The 12,874-nt window shown below is 35.9% G+C and overlaps 1 long non-coding RNA gene across 1 annotated transcript in view; it reads right to left on the reverse strand.

Moving 5' to 3' along the window:
- Positions 1-2,900: 2,900 nt before the first annotated feature.
- The window catches only part of LOC141397886 (uncharacterized), a 522,872-nt gene continuing 512,898 nt past the window's right edge, over positions 2,901-12,874 (reverse strand). The window contains exon 2 of the long non-coding RNA XR_012411557.1: positions 2,901-3,281. This is a non-coding gene — a long non-coding RNA (uncharacterized lncRNA). The remainder of the gene's footprint in view (positions 3,282-12,874) is intronic.

Genomic DNA, 12,874 nt, shown 5'->3' on the forward strand with positions numbered 1-12,874 from the left:
GTTTGCAGATTTACATCTACCAGATGTCAACATCGGTTAGATGTCATGAATGCTGAGGATGTGTGCACTTCCGAAGCTGCTCTAACCTTAGCCGCCTCCAAAACTACTGCGGTAGGAGCAATATTGTTGCTTGATGCGCCATATCATCTCACAGTGTGTCTCCTACTTCGTCGTCGGATCGTCGGATTGTGGATTTCTAACTGGCGTGGGGTTGGGATTTCAATGCCTTCAGCGGAAAGCTGTTGTCACAACGTTGTTGTGTTGTGGGACGACAGCTTTGAGCTTATATTAAAGCGTCTGGCAATACCTGTTCGTTTATGCTTTCTTTTGTTTATTTATGCTGTACTACAAATAAAAATCTATATGTAGGTAAGATAGGTAGATAGGACACTTTCTGTACATCATATATGGAACCTGTTATAGGTGTTCGGGCTTAAAGAATACACTCTAAAGGTAGTATATAAAACTATAACATTTATAACCCATTTTCTGATATTTGTATTGAATCCATTTATTGTAATTATACCCTCAGACTTTAGGCTAACGAGGGAAAATACACGAAATTCGTTTCAGATAATTTGTAGTTGATTTAGCCGTGTCCGTCTGTCTAGCTGGTGCGCTTGCTAACTATCGAACGAATGAACCGATTGGAACCAAATTTTGCACTTCGTTATATTTTGACCAAACCTTTTCGAAGATGGGTCTTATCGGTACACCCCTTCGAGTACCTCTCCCACAAAAGTTCAAAATGTTTCTGTAAATGGTGTGAACGATAACTCTCGAAAGGAGCAATCGATTTGGTCCAAAGCAATCGTATTATTCGTTCCAGATAAAGATAGGGTTAGAATATGGACTATATCCGTCCCCCACTGCTGCTTAGGGTATTTCCCATACAAAATTCAGAAAAAGTGAAGTTTTAGTGCTCCTCTCGCATTGTTTTGACATTTTTTAATAGGTTGTAATTTCAGCCCCAATTTACGACGGTATTTTTTTTTTTTTTTTTTGAAATGGGGCCTGGCATTTCCCAATTTTCAGAGATACTGACCTAAAAGCTCCAAGAAACCGTGACGGCACCCTGGTAAATCCGCCAGATAACTCTCGCAGGTAGTTTTTGATTGGTCCAAACGTTGTATCAGGTTGAAATATTGACTATATCGATCCGGTCCTTCGGGTACTTTGCACACAAAATTCGGAAAAAGTGAAGCATAAGAAAGAGCTCCTCTCGGTTCGTTTTGAAAATTTTTTTAGAAGGTTTTCCTTGCGGTCACTTTACTATGGTACAATATCGGGGGCAAGTTCCTATTTCCTGAGATATGGCCTATATGTTTCAAGAAATCCTGATGGTACCAATTAAAGTGTCAAATCCGCAAAATAACTCACGCAGGGAGTTTCGAAACTTTGCACAACGTATTACTTCACCCAGTCATGTATCAGGTTGGAATATTGACCATATCGTTCCCGTCCTACGGGTACATAATAATTGTTCCACAAACATTCCAGAAGAGACAAGGGTGACTTCTCTCATATCAATGAGTGAACCCCGATTCATATTAGCTCAATGATATGGGACCTACAGTTTATCGCCGAGTCTGAATGGCGTGTCACGATTTTTCTTAGAAACCGCAAGTACTAAAGAAAATGTTGTAGCTATGAAAATTCTCTGCAAGATTGACCTTTACGATATTTTCGTAGGTTTTACTATTTTTGAGATATTGAAGTTTAAATTGGGACAATGCACTGACTATATCGCCCCCTTATAAAACAATGTTATGAAAGGTGCGCCTTAACTAACTTCTAATGAAAATCGCTTACACAGGGGAATTTTTTGTGAATTCTGAAACAACAATGTACATAGATGAGAAAAATCCAAAAACAAGAAAAAATCGCTGTATGGATTTTTGAATAAATCGCGGTCGAAATTCACATTTGTAGGTGTTTTTTAGGTTTTCACGATTTTGCTTGGAAACCGCAAGTCCAATCGAAATGGAGCTAAAGAAAATGTTGTAGCTGTGAAAATTCTCTACAGGATTGACGTTTATGATTTGCTCTTAGGCTGTACCATTTTTGAGATAAAGAAGGTTAGTTTACATTTTTAGGTTTTTTTGTTAGGTTTTCGCGATTTTGCTTGAATACGGCAAGTCTTATCGGCATGGGACCTGAGAAAATCTTATAGCTGTGAAAATTCTCTACAAGACTGGCTTATGTAATTTTTCCTAGGTTGTACCATTTTTAGATATATAAGATTAAGTTTGGAAATTGCAGATAATGGCCCAGAAATAAAGTTCCACGAAACCCTGAAGGCAACAGCTAAAAGAATAATTATTGTATTTATTTTGCTTGTTTTTTTTTTTTTTTTTTTTTTTTTTGTCAGTGGCTGAGGGTAAATCTCCGGAAGTACAGCTGACTTATACTTTCTTGTTGGTTTTTCCACTTTGTTCCACTGTACTTTAGAATCACAAAACCATCCATTTGATAGTTAACAGTTTTTTGGGTATTTTTTTTTGTTGTTGCAGCATGTGCGCACTGCATACGAAGAAAAAACTACGAATAACCGTTGCAGCAGCAACTGTATCTTTAAAAAATGCTGTTTGCTATATTGCATAGTTGTTGCCACATATCATTCTGCAGTCGACAATAGGCGATGGATTGGATGGCGAAAAACTTCAATACGCAATGACCAACAACATGCATTACGCACAAAGGTAAGGAAAAACAACACAAAAAATCATACGCTCACTCCCTATTGCACCAAAATGTACGAATGAGGCTGAGTCGTTCAATGTGTTCTTTTCCATGCTCAGGAGGTTGGCAACAGCATCGCGCGCTATAAGATTGCTACAAAAATGTTAGTGAACACTGATTTATGTCAAAGGTTTATGCTTGGTTGGTAATATTTGCAGTTTTGTTGTAGAGAAGAAAAAATGGAAACTGTGACGTTAAGTTTTAAATCTATTTGGATTTTAAAAATAATAAAGTAATACAATTGAACTAAAGCGAATGGGTTTGAAGTTGATGTCCTCGATTATAATAGAAGAGATCTTTATTCTTTTACCAAAAAATGGCTTAATTGATAGCCCCCCTAAAGCAATTTCTCTTTCTAACCCTAGTATTGATAATTTTATTTGATCTCTTTACAAAATAAATATTTATAAATTATCCTTCATAGCAAAAATAGTTACAAGGACTAATTTTTTTACTCACGCAATTAAATCAATAAATCCATAACAACAACTCATAGTTGGCTTACGAACATCCACGAAGCAATGTTTAAAAATCCTTACCTGTAAAAAAAGAAACAAAATGAATGTCATAAATTAGTTGATAAGCAAGAATTAAGTAGTTAATTATATGTTAAAATATTATAATTTTAGGGTACAATACACACAAACACCCCGGAAATAGAAATACCCACTCACAGCAAAACATTTTCTCGTTCTTTAGGTTCCCCGGGATTATTCAATTACTTAAGAGAAATATTGTGGCATTTATGCCAGACATTGTGGCTAAAGTTAATTTCATTTATCCCCCATGAAAACAGATTCTGTGGGGGATGGATGGATTTCATTCTTATGGCGACGACACCACAACCATATTGTATCCTTGTTGTTGTGTAGTCCTATTGTTAGTGTGTTGGTGTTTTGGTATTTCTATTTAATAGTCCAGAAATTAACTTTCAAAGTGTTATCCCCAAAAAGAAGCATACACAAAAAAAAAACCAGTTTTCCGGTCGCCCACAAAAAAAAAACCGTTTGGCTCCCACGTTGGAAAAAAGAACAGCCAGGAAGAAAAGGGACATTGAAGGAAAAAAATTAATAAAATAAACTTGCCAGCAGTTCTGTTAACTAAGCAGAACAAGAACGAACCCCAACTGCCATTAGCAGCAACACAGGAGACAAAGTGGAAACCAATAACGGTAATTTGATATTCACCACCGTTTAAAGGGAATCTGTGAAAACATTTTTCCAGCAAAGAGTCTCCCAAAATAAAGCGCGAAAAACTGACAAACGACTTTAAGAGATTTTATTTGCTTTGCCTGTCTGCCTGCTCAAAATCCATTACAAGCATCCTTAAATTCAAGAAAAAAGAGTAGCAAAGTACAGCAAAGTTAAAGAGCAGAAAACCCCAAACACATAAATACACACAAATTTATACTTAAATTCAAATAAAAGTCCTGGCCAAATGAAGAAAAAAATGGAACACATAAAAGCAGGGTAAAGCAGCAGTCACACGTATTGTCGACAGCGAAGAAAAAACGTATCTAATAATAAAAACTCACATACTCACACAAAGATACATCCATACACACACACATGAATTTGTTATATTTTTGTCTGTATATACTTTTTTGTTTGTTGTGGCCAAAATATACCAGACCTAACACAATTCTTGCAAAAGGAAATCTACTACCCATAACAACGCTGGCTGGTGGCGGGGTACTTCTCCGACTGACGGAGCAAAAACATACGCAACAACAATAACAAACCCAAACGAACTGTATAACTACAAAATAGAAAGTGAGGCAATCTGTTCGGCAAGCAAAAACCATACGACACCAACAAAAAGGACGAAACCATTCAGTGGAAGAACAGTGGGCTACAAATTGCAACGGAACACAGGTAGTACCACCCTGAGAAACATGATAAATTAAATAAAAATATAAAATATTACATATAAAAATAAAATAAGCAATATTTTTATATTTCAAATGTAATATATAATCTATATATATAAAAGAGTAGTGAGGTGAGTGACTGACTGACTGACTGATTCATCAACGCCCAGACGAAACGGCTGAAGCTAGAAACTTGAACTTTTGGGTGTAGGTTGCTGTTGGTGTGTAGGGGTGAGATAAGGCTGGGTTTTTGGAAATTCGACCCAGAAGTGTACGAAAAGTACTAAAAGGTACTAAATATGGTACCCTTGGTATTAGGCAAACGGGAAGAGCTAGAACTCTGAAATTCGGAATGAGGGTAACTGATGGAGAGATAGAAAGATGTACCAAAGGGTTTTTGGAAATTCGAACTACAAGGGTACGAAAAGTACTAAATGGTACTAAATTTAGTACAATTTGGATTTGAGTGAACGGATAGAGCTGGAATACAAACATTTGGAACGATGGTCACTGATGAAGAGTAACAAAGAAAGGTTTTTGGAAATTCGAACTATAAGGGTACGAAAAGTACTAAATGGTACTAAATTTAGTACAATTTTGATTTGGATGAACAGATTGAGCTGGAATACAGACATTTGGAATGAGGGTCACTGATGAAGAGTTACAATAAAAGGTTTTTGTAAATTCGAACTATATGGGTACGAAAAGTACTAAATGGTACTAAATTTAGTACAATTTGGATTTGGGTGAACGGATTGAGCTGGAATCCTGAAATTTGTAATGAGGGTCACTGATGGAGAGTAACAAATAAAAGTTTTTAGAAATTCGAACTATAAGTGCACGAAAAGTACTAAATGGTACTAAATTTAGTACAATTTGGATTTGGGTGAACGGATAGAGCTGGAATCCTGAAATTTGGAATGAGGATCACTGATGAAGAGTAAAAATGAAAGTTTTTTGGAATTCGAACTATAAGTGTGCGAAAAGTACTAAATGGTACTAAATTTAGTACAATTTGGATTTGGGTGAACGGATAGAGCTAGAATCCTGAAATTTGAAATTATGGTCAGTGGTGGAGAATAACAAAGAAAATTTTTTGGAAATCCGAACTATAAGTGCACGAAAAGTTCTAAATGGTACCAAATTTAGTACAATTTGGATTTCGGTGAACGGATTGAGCTGGAATCCTGAAATTTGTAATGAGGGTCACTGATGGAGAGTAACAAAGAAAAGTTTTTAGAAATGCGAACTATAAGTACATGAAAAGTACTAAATGGTACTAAATTTAGTACAATTTGGATTTGGGTGAACGGATAGAGCTGGAATCGTGAAATTTGGAATGAGGATCACTGATGAAGAGTTAAAATGAAAGGTTTTTAGAAATTCGAACTATAAATGCACGAAAAGTACTAAATGGTACTAAATTTAGTACAATTTAGATTTGGGTGAACGGATAGAGCCGGATTCCTGGAATTTGGAATGAGGATCACTGATGAAGAGTACAAATTAAAGGTTTTTGGAATTCGAACTATAAGTGTACGAAAAGTAATAAATTGTACTAAATTTAGTACAATTTGGATTTGGGTGAACGGATAGAGCTGGAAAACAAACATTTGGAATGAGGGTCACTGATGAAGAGTAACAATGATAGGTTTTTGGAAATTCGAACTATAAGGGTACGAAAAGTACTAAATGGTACTAAATTTAGTACAATTTTGATTTGGGTGAACAGATTGAGCTGGAATACAGACATTTGGAATGAGAGTCACTGATGAAGAGTAACAATGATAGGTTTTTTGAATTTCGAACTTAAAGGTACGAAAAGTACTAAATGGTACTAAATTTAGTACAATTTTGATTTGGGTGAACAGATTGAGCTGGAATACAGACATTTGGAATGAGGGTCACTGATGAAGAGTAACAATGAAAGGTTTTTGTAAATTCGAAATATAGGGGTACGAAAAGTACTAAATGGTACTAAATTTAGTACAATTTGGATTTGGGTGAACGGATAGAGCTGGAATCCTGGAATTTGGAATTAGGGTCACTGGTGGAGAGTAACAAAGAAAGGTTTTTAGAAATTCGAACTATAAATGCACGAAAAATACTAAATGGTACTAAATTTAGTACAATTTAGATTTGGGTGAACGGATAGAGCCGGATTCCTGGAATTTGGAATGAGGATCACTGATGAAGAGTAAAAATTAAAGGTTTTTGGAATTCGAACTATAAGTGTACGAAAAGTAATAAATTGTACTAAATTTTGTACAATTTGAGTTTGGGTGAACGGATAGAGCTGGAATAAAAACATTTGGAATGAGGGTCACTGATGAAGAGTAACAAAGAAAGGTTTTTGGAAATTCGAACTATAAGCGTACGAAAAGTACTAAATGGTACTAAATTTAGTACAATTTTGATTTGGGTGAACAGATTGAGCTGGAATACAGACATTTGGAATGAGGGTCACTGATGAAGAGTAACAATGAAAGGTTTTTGTAAATTCGAACTATAGGGGTACGAAAAGTACTAAATGGTACTAAATTTAGTACAATTTGGATTTGGGTGAACGGATTGAGCTGGAATCCTGAAATTTGTAATGAGGGTCACTGATGGAGAGTAACAAATAAAAGTTTTTAGAAATTCGAACTATAAGTGCACGAAAAGTACTAAATGGTACTAAATTTAGTATAATTTGGATTTGGGTGAACGGATAGAGCTGGAATCCTAAAATTTGGAATGAGGATCACTGATGGAGAGTAAAAAAGAAAGGTTTTTGAAATTCGAATTAAAAGTATACAAAAAGTACTAAATGGTACTAAATATAGTACAATTTGGATTTGGGTGAACGGATAGAGCTGGAATACAAACATTTGCAATGAGGGTCACTGATGAAGAGTAACAATGAAAGTTTTTGTAAATTCGAACTATAAGGGTACGAAAAGTACTAAATGATACTAAATTTAGTACAATTTGGATTTGGGTGAACGGATAGAGCTGGAATCCTGAAATTTGAAATTAGGGTAACTGGTGGATAGTAACAAGAAAAGGTTTTTGGAAATTCGAACTATACATCAGTGCACGAAAAGTTCTTAATGGTACTAAATTTAGTACAATTTGGATTTGGGTGAACGGATAGAGTTGGAATCCTGAAATTTGGAATTGGGGTCACTGATGAAGAGTAAGAAAGATGTACCAAAGATCGAAAAGTCCTAAATGGTAGTGAGCTTAGTATGATTTGGATTTGAAGAGCTGGAATCCTGAAATATGGAATTAAGATTACAGTTGGAATATAGAATTGAGATATAGAGGTAGCTTTGGAAAATCGTACTAACGTGCACGAAGCAGTACTAAATGGTACAGAATTCGCTACTATTTCTATTTGCGTGAACAGATTACTGTTGGAATGTAGGATTGAGGTAGTTTTGGAAATTCGTACTTATGGAAAAGTGCTAAATGGAACTACATTGGCTATAAATTGGGTTTAGGTGAACGGATAGATATGAAAGTACATTTTGGAAAATCGTGTACGAAAAGTGCTAAATGGTACAAAATTTGGTACCTTTTGGTATTTGCTATATGGTATAGAATTTTGTACAATTTGTGATTTTGTAAGGGGTAGAACTGGAATTTTGAAATTTGGCATTAGATTAGCAATTGGTGTTTAGAGTGGAGGTAAGGAGGAGGCTTTCAAATTCGTACTTATTTATACAAAAAGTACTAAATAGTGAATTGGGGTTAGAATATATGTTGGAAGGGTTAGAACCAGGAGTCAAATCTGAAATTTGCAATATGATACGTAGTTTTGAAAATTCGAAATAAAAAATATGGTAGTTGTGTTGTGGATGCGATACGGCAGATTTTTTTTTGTAAATTCTGGCTACAATCGAAAAAAATATTGGTAATAAAAATAGGTCTTAGTACAACAGAATCTCCAGCATTCACCATTCCCGCATTAAATATTGATTATATATTCCGCATACGAAGTAGCGGGCATTTGCTAGTATATCATATAGTGAGCTAACATGTGCCGCGCGTTCACCCATAAGAACGTTAAAAACTTGGGTTTGGGCGTCGGGTTAGTAACCCTCCCCTAGAAAAACAGCCTACTATGAAAAAACGAAAGAAAAGAAAAGCAAACCCCTCTAAAGTTGACGAACCCCGCAAACGTTGTAAGGTCCATGATCTGCGAATCTGTACCTGGAATTTTCGCACTCTTTATAGAGAATGTGCAGTCTTCGCATTGGGAGACGTACTTGAAAAGTACAAGCCCGATATTACTGCCATACAGGAAATACGATGGATTGGGAAAGGCGTCACAACGACACCTAAAGTTGACGCACTGTTTTATAGCTGCCATGACGTAAAGCATGGGTTTGGTTGCGGATTTGTAGTTAGTCGCAGACTAAAACATCTGGTATTCAGCTTCACCCCAGTGAATGAAAGACTTGCTGCATTTATTTGCGCTCATGCTCCCACTGACGACAAGGACGAACAGATCAAAGATATATTTTACGAGCGCTTAGAAGAAACATATGACCGAGACGCAAACAGTGATTCGGACCACTACCTTGTTGCAGTAAAGGTACGTACCCATCTAAACATTGCAAATAAAGCACGAACAGACACAACGCGGAAATTGGACTTCGATAGGCTGCAAACACAACAGATAGCCACAGCATATTCCACTCAACTAGCCCAATTGCTTAATGAGAGCACTCCTTGTCCCGATAACATAACAACACAATGGCAAAATATTGCCCACTCCATGCAAACAACCGCAAAATCCATACTTGGATACGAGAGACCTCCACAAAGGAATTCATGGTATGACCAGGAGTGTCGAGCAGCTACCGAAGAAAAAATGCGACAAATAGGGCTACTTTACAATCAGAAACAAAGCGTAGCTCACGAGAGAGGAAAAAGAGAGAGATGGAAAAGCGGGAGTGTGAACAAATAGAGATGTACAGGAGCCAGAATGAAGTCCGAAAATTCTACCAAAAAGTGAAACATCAAACAGATGGCTTTGGTACAGGCACATCCTCCTGTAGAGACCAGCAAGGTAATCTGGTAACAGATACAGATAGCGTGCTCAGGATATGGAAGGAACATTTCTCCAATCTGCTGGTATCCAATAGTAGCAAAGACGATGATACTACAGATCCAATCCCCGACGATTGGAACCTGAGCATCCTGTGTCCCGTCCACAAGAAAGGAGATAAGACTGTATGCTCCAACTATAGGGGCATAAGTCTTCTCCCTATTGCCTTTAGAATTGCCAGTTAGAATTGGAAAGAACCTCTCCGAACAGTTCAGTACCAAAAGAGGTTTCAGACAAGGGGACAGCCTTTCGTGTGACCTATTCAACATTTTGCTGGAAAAGGTAATACGAGATGCAAATGTCAAAAGAAATGGCACAATTTACACCAATAGCCACATGTTACTTGCTTATGCTGATGACATGGACATCATGGGACGATCAGTAAAAGAAGGAACTGATACCTTTAGAAAGGTCGAAGCAGAATCTGCGAAAGTGGGTCTGGCGGTAAACGGCGAAAAGACCAAATTGATGGTGTCGACGCGCAAAGCGTTCATAGAGCTCGGATAAACTGTGGAAGTTGGTACCGATAATTTTGAGTTAGTTAAAGACTTCGTCTACCTCGGCATTGCCATAAACACAACAAAAAACATCAGTTGTGAAATAAGAAGAAGAATTGTATTGGCCCACAGATACTACTATGGTTTAAGTAAGCAATTTAAAAACAAAGCCACATCAAACAAAAATAACACTATACAAAACGCTGATACTACCCGTGCTAATGTATGGCTCCCTAGCATGGGTACTTGCGCAAGCAGATAACGCAGTGCTTGGTGTGTTTGAGAGGAAAATTCTTCGAAAGATCTACGGGCCGATTTGCGTTGACGGTGAATATCGACGTCGTATGAACCACGAGCTATATCAGCTATATAAAGACATGAATATAGTTAAACGTATCGAGATGCAACCATTGCGTTGGCTAGGCCATATCATAAGAATGAGCGATGATGAAACCGCTAAAAAGGCTTATGTATACATGCCACATGGCGGTGCACGCAAAGAAAAGATGGCGCAAACAAGTGGACGAAGAGATGACAAGGCGCGGTATTCCAGAAAGCGAAGCGAAAAATAGGGAGAATTGGAGATCTTTTCCTAGTTCGGTCTAGGGAACAAATGTTCTGTAGTGGGCCAGCTAAGTAAGTAAGTAATATGTCTTAAAACGGGAATGTACGGGAATCACTTTTAAAATGTCCACGAAAAAAAAATATTTTGAAAACTTCAAAAAAGCACTTCTTTCCGATTAGAACTGCGCAAAAACAATAAGTAATTGTTTGTATTTTTAAAGAATAAAATCTCATAATTGTTTTCTAAAATGTTAATAACATAGAGTTTGTGCGCACCACTCCATTATCTTTATTGCACCGAAAATCTACTTCTTCGAAACAAAAGTGCAACTTTTAAGTGCATTTCTAAGCCGAAGTAAATCACCAAACTGACTATGGGCTATTTACGGTAGGATACTTAGCTAACGATTGCAATACAAATAAAATAAAGTTTATGTACTTTCAAATTTCCTTAAAGTTCCACTAAACTTCCCATATTTCGCACTGTGCGTTGTCTCGAAAATTAATTTGCAAGCCAATGCACTCATAAGTTTAGCAAATATAGGCATTACAAAAATATAAGCCCCGGAAATTCGTCTATAAAGGGCGTCAATTTCTTTTACTCTAAATGCGCACGACAATTTACAAAGGTGTTCTATAACAGGCATTTGCAGTAGTGAGAAGCATTTTCGGATATCCCGAGTGGCAATTTCACCACGATTTTATAAACTTTTGTACACTTCGAGTCATCAATACTTAAATTTTTGAAAAGAAATGCCGATATCCTGGAGGGGCCGTCATATTCTACATTGGTAAATATTCTCCAAAATGTATGGGAATGACTTAAGCGTAAAACATACGACTAAAGGAGACAGTACGCTTCCAAAAGTTCCACTAAACTTCCCATATTTCGCACTGTGCGTTGTCTCGAAAATTAATTTGCAAGCCAATGCACTCATAGGTTTAGCAAATATAGGCATTACAAAAATATAAGCCCCGGAAATTCGTCTATAAAGGGCGTCAATTTCTTTTACTCTAAATGCGCACGACAATTTACAAAGGTGTTCTATAACAGGCATTTGCAGTAGTGAGAAGCATTTTCGGATATCCCGAGTGGCAATTTCACCACGATTTTATAAACTTTTGTACACTTCGAGTCATCAATACTTAAATTTTTGAAAAGAAATGCCGATATCCTGGAGGGGCCGTCATATTCTACATTGGTAAATATTCTCCAAAATGTATGGGAATGACTTAAGCGTAAAACATACGACTAAAGGAGACAGTACGCTTCCAAAAATAAACTTGTTAAAAGAAAAAAAGCAAGCTTTGTTAGGCATTAAACCTGATTATTTAAAGAATCCTTGCCTTAATCAGGAGGGATATACTTTTACTGAATATTACTGAAAGTACTTCGTTTTCAATATAGAGTGAATATGCATCGATATTCTTATACAATCTTTCTGTATTCACAAGTTTTGAAGGGGGGTTCTATTCAAATGAGCAAAATTTGTTACTTCAATTTTTGACTTATTTTGTTTTCCTTGTATAATTCTTATATAAATTGGATTTGAATGCAATGAATGACTAAGTTTACTCCAAATACATGAAGCAAAATATAATAAAACTTAAAACCTTCATATATAAAAATTAAGTTTCAGTGTTTTATTTATAAAACCACTTAAAACTAGAAAATAATCAATAAGTATATTCTTCCTCATGATGGAATCTCTCAAATAAAACGCTTGCATTTAAATAAAAAATTGTGACAAAATTAAACGGCAAACGTTTTATTTGGGAGGTTCCATCACGAGGAAGAATATACTTATTGAGGCTAAGCGACAAATTATTTTCTAGTTTTAAGTGCATTTATAAATAAAACACTGAAACTTGATTTTTATAATTATTTTTTATATATCCTATATTTTATATTTTAAATTTTATATGTTTTATTTCATATTTTATATTCTATTCTTTATATTTTATATTATATATTTTATATTCTATACTTTATATTTTTAATTTTATATTTTTTCTGTTTTATATTTTATATTGTATATCAAAGATGTCGCTTATGACAACCACTGTTCCAATTTAAAAATCATGAGTCAACTGGTAAGCTAT

Source organism: Musca autumnalis, unplaced genomic scaffold (genome assembly GCF_047663935.1).
Source record: "Musca autumnalis isolate F117 unplaced genomic scaffold, ASM4766393v1 scaffold_3, whole genome shotgun sequence".
In the NCBI taxonomy this organism is placed as follows: Eukaryota; Metazoa; Arthropoda; class Insecta; order Diptera; family Muscidae; genus Musca; species Musca autumnalis.